Source organism: Priapulus caudatus, unplaced genomic scaffold (assembly GCF_000485595.1).
Source record: "Priapulus caudatus unplaced genomic scaffold, Priapulus_caudatus-5.0.1 Scaffold896, whole genome shotgun sequence".
NCBI classification, from domain to species: domain Eukaryota; kingdom Metazoa; phylum Priapulida; class Priapulimorpha; order Priapulimorphida; family Priapulidae; genus Priapulus; species Priapulus caudatus.
The window spans coordinates 5,855-16,551 of record NW_014577957.1 but is presented as its reverse complement, the minus strand read 5'-3'; the positions used below and the strand labels follow the sequence as shown (position 1 = coordinate 16,551).

General features: G+C 43.6%; 1 protein-coding gene across 1 annotated transcript in view; it reads right to left on the bottom strand.

Moving 5' to 3' along the window:
- The window catches only part of LOC106814272 (MAM and LDL-receptor class A domain-containing protein 2-like), a 52,091-nt gene that overhangs the window by 38,629 nt on the left and 2,765 nt on the right, over nt 1-10,697 (bottom strand). The window lies entirely within an intron of this gene.

Genomic DNA, 10,697 nt, shown 5'->3' with positions numbered 1-10,697 from the left:
TTGTTGTTGTTGTTGTTGTTGTTGTGTTGTGTTGTGTTGTGTTGTGTTGTGTTGTGTTGTGTTGTGTTGTGTTGTGTCGTGTCGTGTCGTGTCGTGTCGTGTCGTGTCGTGTCGTGTCGTGTCGTGTCGTGTCGTGTCGTGTCGTGTCGTGTCGTTCGTGTCGTGCCGTGCCGTGTCGTGTCGTGTCGTGTGTGTCGTGTTATGTTGCGTTGCGTTGCGTTGCGTTGCGTTGCGTTGCGTTGCGTTGCGTTACGTTGCGTTGTGTTGTGCTGTGCTATGTTGTGTTGTGTCGTGTTGCGTTATGTTGTGTTACGTTGGGCTAGACTGTGCTGTGTTGCGTTCAGTTTCGATGCGTTATCTTATTTTATCTTATCTGATCATATCTTGTCTTATCTTATCTTACTTTACTTTACCTTACCTTATCTTATCTATATTATTTCATCTCATCTCGTCTCACCTTATCTTATCTTAGGACGCGTTATGTTATTTTACGTTACATTATGTTACGTTACGTGATCTTACCATACCTTACGTGTTTACGTTGAGCTTTTCATTAAACGCACTTCGATTCACTGATTTCCCAATTCTTGGCTTTATTGGCATACTATTCCATATTCGCTCAATTACGTTCTGCTGCCTCAACAATGTCATGCTAAATCATGATAGTCTAACCGATGATAGTCATGATAGTATACCGCATGTTGGAGACTCCTGTTTCTCTCATGAGCGCGACCTTTACGCGACCTGCTTGAAAGGCGGACGATCACAAAGTTTACTCATCGTTGCCGATAATATACGATTTTAAACATACGGCCGAACGATAATTGTCGTCTATACAACAGCCTCGCGATAAAAGTATTTCTGTACACTGAATACCGAATTACTTTATTTATTGCAGTAGTAACTCTTCCTTTCTGCTTTCTTTTCACATATGTACATATAATATTTTAGACGCGAAATGAACCCAGGCAACGCCGTGTACCGCATTATAGTATATAGATATAAATATTATATATATATATATATATATATATATATATTATACATTTGTGGTTTGTTTAATACTGCTATTGCATCCATTGGTCACGGTCAACACAAATTTCGTTATGCAGTTTGTGATTTGTGAGTTAATGAATTGTTAGATGGATATAGCTGCTAAAAATATAAAGTGGGAAAGCGAGAGCGATAGAGAGGGAGAGAGATATATATAGAGAGAGAGAGCGAGAGAGAGAGCGAGAGAGAGAGAGAGAGAGAGAGAGAGAGAGAGAGCGAGAGAGAGAGCGAGAGAGAGAGAGAGAGAAAAAGAGAGCGGGCGAGCAAGATGGAGGGAGTGGGTGGGAAAGAAAGAGGGAGGTGGGGAGAAAGCGTTTACGTGAATCAGATGGGAAAATCCGTGAATGGGTACATGGAGACGGCCAATCACGGGCGGGACCTAGGAAAAGGGGAATACCCTAGGACTCTATAGACATTTAACGTTCATGCGTATAAACACATCGAATATTGTACAAGAACACTGCATACGATTTATTTGAATAATTCGCTTCGGCCGATTTACGTTAGTACATAAGGTGGTTTTCCGTAACAAATGTATGTTTTCTGGAAATCTGACTGAGATTAACGATCAAGTTAAATTAACTGGAGTAAAACGTTTTAGCGTTTATTTACCGAAAAGTCGTAATAAGGAGGTTATGTTTACTTTACGAGGTAGAATATTAAGCCAATATTTTAAAATGGGTGCATAGTACATTAAACATAATACATGTACATGTATGACCGGGTTCCAAGTCAGCGTGCTAACGCTATCCAGTAATCGCTCACCACCCATCGGATATCATCTATAATCGATAATCGATAATCGATAATCGTTTCCCTTTCCAACATCGCGTTGTAATTTCTAAATAATATTAAATCAGCTAGGGTATAACAACATATTCGTGTATGTTCGTACACATGTAGATTTTCTTTGTTAATACTAACTAAGGGATAGTATAGAAAAAGATAATACATTCACTACCAAGAAAATCGTCGCGTACTATTAAAATTATAGTTAGTGCGAGACACGTTTAGTTGCGATTTATATAAAATCTGATTTAAAATATAAACCAGACATGTCGTGAAAATGGGGTAGCATTATTTGTACGTTGTTTATGTTAGAACAGTGACACTATATATATATATATATATATATAATATTTACACCTGTATTACCTGTGTGATACAAAGCCTGGCTAATATCAAAGCCGCGATTATCACTTCCGCACTTTACGCCGATATGCTCAAGATAATGGGAAGATAAAGACCATGTTATGTATCCAATAATGAACCCATCTCGGCCTGGAGAAAACAACTTATCCTGTACGACACCAATATGCGAGTATCTACGCAGAAAGTACATTTGATTCCGCAGTGATTTGGTCTATTATGGACATAAATTGTGATGGGTGATTTTTAATGCATTGGGTATGACCTATTATTTCACGCATAATGAACGTGCTGGTAGAAACGTAAGCGTTATTCTTTTCGATAAGTAAAATGAAAAGTAATAGTATATATACTGTATAATACTACAAAAGTAAGGAGGATAATCAAGTATAATAAAAAGAGGGGAATATTAATAGACACATGTATGCATTATGGTCTCCTGGCAAACCTTGTGTGCGTGCATGCGTGCGTGCGTGCGTGCGTGCGTGCATGCGTACGTGCGCGCTTGCGCAGTTATGTAGTTGTCTTGGTCATGCATTTTTATCGTGCATGTACATATAGCATCGGTAAGGGATTATTCGATTTTTAGTCTGCTATTGCGACGGTTCGATACACGCTACACAGCTTCGATTTTTGAGGAAATTTAATAACGTATGGAATTTCATCACTTATATTGTATAAAAATTTCTGTCTCGCGGACGCACTAACAGTATGAATTTTAATTAAGGGCTATGTCGGGCGTGCAACGATATTTAAGCGCCACACTTGTCAATTTGATGTATATTGGTTGAATGATCATGACAGCTATAATTCCGACGCTCTTTGCGCAGGCTGGACCCAGAGAGTTTAGGAGCATAATCCCAAAATGTTGTTCATGCGCGTAATAGCACGCTTGCTGCATGAGATAGACGCTGTGTGTGTGTGTGTGTGTGTGTGTGTGTGTGTGTGTGTGTGTGTGTGTGTGTGTGTGTGTGTGTGCATTCGTTCCGTGCAGTGCTTCGCGCGTGTGTGTGCATCGTTGCGTGCGCTGTTATGAAATGCATGTGTGTTGCATGTAATGCGTGCGTGTGCGTTGCGTCGCCGTGCGTGCGCGGCGTGCGTCGCTATGCATGCGTAGCGCGTGTTTGGAGAAAACGCGAGTTCCGTAGGCGCGTACTGCACTCTCCATCCTTTCTACTTTGCTGCTTCTCAAACCTCTTCGTCTTGATAGCCTTTGACTGTCGCTTTACCTTTCTATCAATTAGCTATAGGTCCCAGACTCTCTAACCCTCTACAATCATCTGTCGCTGCGCCGTTGCACACTACTCACTCACAATACTATGCACCCCTCCGATCCCTCTCCCCACCACCCCCCCAACGATTCTCCACTTCAGGTTCTCCCTATCAATAAATAACCGCGTGTACATATCTATATTGTCTGTCTTTTTCTGTGTTGTCTCTGCCCCGCGCTCGTCTCTTTCCTACTCTTTCTCCTCTCTCTCCAAAACGGTTACACCACACATCCTCTCTCGCTCTCCTCCATTTATCGCTCTATTTCTCTCGCCACACCCTTTCATATTACTCTCTCTTACAAAATAATCCTTCATCACAGCGTCTTGTGAGATGGGGGGGTAGAAGTGCTGAGATCGCAGTGTGATAGTAAAGCTAATATAACTAAATGGTAATGGAATTAAAGATGAATCCTACATCCTCAAGCTTAACACAGAGAGAGGTTTACATTAATACGTTCAAGTCTCACAATTTACCCCACCTCAAAGAAAAATACTCCTCAGTTATGGTTCCATTCCATATGCGCAAGTGCCTACTGATCGTAAACCAACGTTGACCATTACTAACCGCGGTACAACTTGCCGTAAATTTCGAGCACGCGCATCACTCCGATGAGCATCACACATGCACGACCCTCGGCAGGCGTTCGATTCCATCAGCGCGCTCTGATGAAATTATCCCAGTGCACGCTAAGTTAACCTCACTCGACCTCATAAGTGGCACCTCAGAGACAAATGAGAAAAGACACGAAAGAAGCCCCAGCCACCTCCAAAAGCTCACTCCCAGACGCCAGCAGACAGACCACCCGCCCCACCCACAAGGACGAGCCACGACACCAGCACAAAACAACCCAACAGACGAGACACTAAGACTTCTGCAGACCAGACACCCAAAGACACCCCCCAGGAGAACAACGCCGCAACACAGAACCCCAGCAACAAAACGAAAGCAACGCCACCCCACGCAGGAGGAAACAAGCAAAAACGAGAAAGAAGACAAAAACCCAGAAAAGAAAATGAAGAGACAGCAACACAGCCAAGCCCGCCCCCACCCACACACCAATCCACCACCAGGGCCCAACACACAGTTAGGCACAGAACAACACCCCCAACCCGCCAGAAACAGACCGCCACACCACACAAAACCCCACCCAGACCAGGCGGCCATGCAGCAGCAAACCCCACAAGACCCAAAAAGAAGCCAGCCAACGTACCGACCACTACCCCAGCCCACACCCCGAAAAAGAAAAAAAGACACACAGAGCGACATAGACCAAGCAAACCACAGCCACAACAAGACAAGACCAATACACACCCACCCACCCATAATGAAAGAAATCAAGCGACCACAGCACAACAGCCACACCGCAACCCGAACCCCACCCGCAGACGCCCCCACACAGCCCCCCCCCCAGAAAAAAAACCACCCCCCAGCCCACCACCACCCACAAGAAAAAAGCACCGAAAAGACCCCCACACCACGCCCGCACCCGCAACCACCCAAACCACCACGCCCTACCTGACGGATAGGATGACGAACCAAAAAAGGCCAAGAATAACACGACAGAGAAGAAAACTAAGAACCGATGAACAATAACAGATCAGAGAGGAGAGAAGAGGAAGAAGGGTCAGCAGAGAAAGAAGACAACAGGGGACTCCCAGAAAGTAAGAAAAGAGGAAAAGGAATGACTCATAATGAGCCGAAGAAAAAGGAAAGGGGAAAACTCAGAAAGGAAACAGACCGGCAGCAACCAGAAGAAAGGAAACCGGAGACCGGCCCAAAGAAACCCAGAAGAAAAGGAAACACCGTAAAAGAACAAGCACAACACGCAACATCGACGCCACGCGCCGACATAGACCGGAACCGCAGCCAAGGTTCAGCATAGACTACAAGTATGAAGAAAAGAGAAGATCACGAGACCCCCCGCGACACACCAGAGCTACCCGAGACCCAGAATCTCAATGATCATGACCTAGAACCAGACAGACGATAACCAACGACGGCCAAGCCGCCGGACCACAGACGAGGGAAAAAAAGGTCATAGCAGCATCAGACACCACCGACGAGCACGAAAGATAAAGTATACGTGATTACGTGAGAGTCGTACGTAAATCCATGAAGAAGACTATGAAGAATCTAGTTGAGCAAGACAGGATAGAAACAGGAATAACATATTTTAGAACATCCTCATAGCTAAAGATTCAGAAGTTATCTAACAGATCAGCAAGCTTGCCTGTAACACGCACGACACGCGCGATCTACGCAGAGGCACCCAGAGGACGAGAATAAAGGCAAGAGCAGAACAAGACGAACAAGATGGAGAAACGCCACGAAGCAAAAACCCTCGGACCAAGACAACAAAAAGAAGAAGCGCCGGAGAGCACAGATCCCCGCAAGTCAACGGGGATTCGCAACTCCAACAAAGAACAAAGAGAATAGACACAGGCTAAAGGACAGGGGCGCGCTCTGAACTTGCAGAAAAAAGCAACACCATCGCTATTACGGAGAAGAGACGAGAGACAAAGGAGAAGACAACCGAACAAAGCGGCAAGAACATGAAAAACTAGAGAAAGGCAAGAAGACGAGGCTTCATGAAGCCGAGCACAGAGCCACAAGATCCCGGACCCACGCACGCAGCAAAGAGCCAGCAAGAGCAGCACGCGACGCAAGCCTACCCCACGAAGCAGCACAAGCAAAAACACCGATAAAGAAGGGATGGACGAGTAGACTAACGATCAAAGACAGAAACACGCTGGCTTATTGTGTGTGACAGTTGCCCCAAGGTACGCCTGATGCCTAGGATTGCTGCGCGAAGATCAATATAATAAGAAGAGGCGCTGCTCTATACCCGCCTGCATACTAGCTCGTGGCCTTGCTCAGGCTTATACTGAGATTCGCGCGACTGTTTGACGGCGTGCCCCTGCTTGAACCGGACCACGAGCGCCCACGGTAAAGCGCCGGCTGTCGTAACATGTAACAAGCGTCTGCGCTGGTTAAACGAGCAATTCTATCAGTGTTCTGGCACCAATAAAAACAATTCGTAAATCGACGTTTGGATGTCATTCGTATAATTTATACCCCAAGGTATACGCCTACTGTACATTGCATATGTTGGAACAGCCGGGTCCAGCGAAATTTTTTTCTTCCCCACGGACGAGTTGTCGGACCGCCCACCACAGATTAGTGTTGTTGTATATACCTATGGTTGCGTATAATAAGACGGACCTGGTTGTATTATATAAGTGTTCTAGGAGTTAGGGCTCTAGTTTACGGGTTAGGTGCTTTAGTGGTTATACAATTCTGCATTGTTGCCTCTCGAAGAAGTAGTCCGATGCAATTGAAGTGCGCTGACTTTGGCTGGGGTCCGGGAACTGCTCCGTGGAAAAAAAATTTCGCCGGAGCGGGCATGGTGAAAAGGGTCCATATATTTTCTGAATACTATATGTTACATATCTATTATTTATATAAGCATGCTATAGTACGGTTGCGAGGAATTATTGCTCACCTGATTTTTGTGCGCGCGTGCACACCCACACGCCGCACCGCGCACCGCACACCAGCGCCGCTATCACATCGTCCAAACGCCCAGATATAACATCGGGACGCACCAGCACGACGCGGCCACCGCCACACGGAAGACCGGCACACGCACTCACCGCACCGACACACACACATCGACGGCGCGCCGCGAACGCGGCAAGTAATTGCTCGACGATTAATACCACCCCTTATTATTGGCTTGATTATTGATTGCCTATTATTAATTATTGGCTATATATTATTAATTATTATTATTGCGTATTATACACCTTAATATTATTATTGATTATTACTTATTATTACCGGATCCCGCGCAGAGGGTTGGCAGGAGGTTATGTTTTCACCGGCGGGTGTTTGTTCGCTGGCCGGGTGTTTGTTCCCGCGGGTGTTTGTTCTGTGTGTGGGTTTGTAACCCGTTACTTTGTGTTATAACCTTAAAACGTTATGACGGATTGTCATACAAATTTTCAAGGATAGGTGAGACATGGGGCCAACTTAGAATGTGATGAGATTTTGGTGGTGAACCGGTCCAATTCTAATAATGAATAAAATTTTGAGGGATAAGTTCAACGAAAATGGGGGTAATCTTATAATTGAGATTAGATTTCTGAATAGTCGATGCCGGATTCCAATTCAATTAATTAATTAATTAATTAATTAATTAATTAAATTTTCAGGATAGGTAAGAAATGGGGTAACTTAGAATTGATTACATTTTGGTCGTGATCCAGATCCAATTAATTATTTAATTAATTAATTAATTAATACAATTTTTTACAGTGAGAGAATTCAGCTGCCTTGGCGGAGGTCTGCGCTCTCCGAGTGCTCTAGTTATTATTATTATTATTGTTTATTATTATTATTATTATTGCTTATTATACCTTATTATTATTATGCTTACGATTATTGCTTACGATTACTTAGTGAGAGCTTTTAGTGTGGCTCGGGGCAGAAAAGGACAATAATCAAGCGACGGACCATGCCATGTTCCGCAATCCGGTAAAGCAATACCAGTTAAAGTTTTGGGTTAATAAATATATTATTAAGCATAAAGCATCTACCCTCCCACATATATATAGGGTTATAAAGCATCTAGCCTCCCACGTTATTAGAACTAGACGGAGACCATAGCCGCTGTCGTACTCAATGCTCTGATTTTTGTACTTAACACTTCTTGGCACATTTCGCTCGCGCTGAATAGACGCTCTCCATCTATAATTGCGATTCCAGAATTCGCTTTCCATTTTGCGAGTCGAGCGGCAATTTGACAAGCTAATCATTATGACACGAGTGGTAACTCGCGCCAGTGGGAGGCTTCAGGGCACAAAACCCCATTATATATATATTAGTATCGAGAATGACAGCAAGAATCGCCGCTGTCGCTGTCGCAAAACCTGTGTTCGTTCATAGTCAGCCTGAGTCGTCACAGTAGCGATTGCAGATCGGTCAGCAAACCGTGAAATTGCCGCTGGACTTCACGAAATCGTTACGTAATTACCGAGGTAAAGTCACCGCAAAATTTGAGGCACGTTCGTTTCTGGTATACTTAGTCTAATACACACCATCACGCTGTAGCTTTTAAGGTTATATTTGCCGTATAACGCGTGGTAATGCCCATGCGTGCATGTACCGTCAAACAACCCGAACGGTCTAACTTGAGGAAACTAAATCGACCTTTTACAACATATTACCGATTACAAGGTGACTACACTTAGCAACGCATAACTCGTTGAGTTTGCTTCAGTAATGGGCTAGCGTTACACAGATGATCTTCCCAGGCTGCGTTAGCTTTTGCCTAATCGCTTGGTGAAATACGTGGATCGACAAGCGGACCGGCGGGCGGGTGGATGGATGGACGGACGGACGGACGGACGGACGGGCGGGCGGACGGACGGACGCGCATAAGGACGAACCATAGAAATAATATACTAATTAGGCATTAGTGTCTCTATATATTTGCATGGGACGGACGGACGGGCAGACGGTTGGACGGATGGGTTGCTGGATATATGAATAGGGGGCCTATATATAGAAAGAGAGAGGGAGAGAATGGGGAGAGGGAGGCAGGGAGGTAGGTACATAGACAGACAGACAGACAGACAGAAAGAGGGAGAAAGAGAGAGAGAGAGAGAGAGAGAGAGAGAGAGAACGCGCACGCGAGAGAGATACTTGAGGTTAAGGAAAACAAACATAGGGCTGAAAGAAGTTCAGTCTTGCTCTTTTATGTCAGTTGAATTTTTAATATTATAATCGGCTATTTAGCAAAACAAGCATGCGACAATTTCGTCCCGGAAAGATGAAATAATTTTCTATTCTAAAACACATTAAACGGTAATAATTAAAGCTGCAGTTTTAGTACGATTGCTCTATAAAACATATGAATTTAAACATAAAACAACAACACCTTTAGTCGGTTACCTCATCAAGATATTGTTTCCTTTATTATTACGAGCTGTTGCAGAGGAGTTTCTAGTGCAAGTATATAATATAACTATATATTTATAATCTATTCCTATACCCATATGTGTGCTGCAATATATAATTACTATCTTGAGTCAAACAAGAACTGTATAGCGATATAGCGTAATTGCTCATTAAATATGAACGAACGTGATTACCGGTCTACAGAATCGATACTGATATGAATATGGCCATCCTATGCATTCTTTTTCGTATCACGCCAACGCCAAAAGGTTTTGAAAATATCACAATGATTGCCATTTTACTCACGTTGTGCTTGGATAGCCGATGGATAAACCTTGTCATATATACATCTAGCTCATGCATCGTTATTATCCAGAGCGTATTAAGTATGCTTAATATATTAAGTAATATATTATAATATATTAAGTATAATTAATACGCTCTTGTTATTATCTACCGACAATATCCATAACAAAACGGGTAAATTGCGTGCAGATAACATTTGCATGACAACCATTGCTGCTGCAATAGAAAATGGGAGGCAAAGAATCGTTTACAGGGGACAATGCTAATGCTAATTTTTTACATTAACTTAGAAGGAACGTTTAATAATCAGATTATCTTCTCAATCACGTAATCACTTATATGTATATATATGTAAGGCATCTCGTCTAGCATAATGGATGGCACATATACGCATATATGAAAACACACAAGAGTGATCAGCGTGTGTGTGTACACGTATACAGCGTGCATACGCCCAATGTATAACAGGAACGTGAAAGCGTATTCGATATTAGAATTACAATGATGGAGTTTTTTTTTAGCTCTTTTGTCGCGTTTTAATAGATTTTTCGTAGATAAAACAGAACAAAATCACCAACCTTATACGTAGAAAATATTCTGTCATTGATTTTCTGTCTAGGTGCTTAAATGTTATACCGTTACGTGTAATTGTGTATTATAACTATAAGGGAGTCTGTATATTCACCGTAATGACTATTTTGAACAATGTACCAGAGCGAGCTTATTCGGCCATGCGCATACTAAGTGTTTTATTGTGTGGTACCAAGTACCACCTGTGGGCGCGCGTTGTGTGTGTGTGTGTGTGTGCGTGTGCGTGTGGTGTGCGTGTGCGTGTGCGTGTGCGTGTGCGTGCGCGTGCGCGTGCGCGTGGCGTGCGTGTGCGCGTGCGCGTGCGCGTGCGCGTGCGTGTGGTTGTGTGTGAGGTGTGTGTGTGTGTGTGTGTGTGTGTGTGTGTG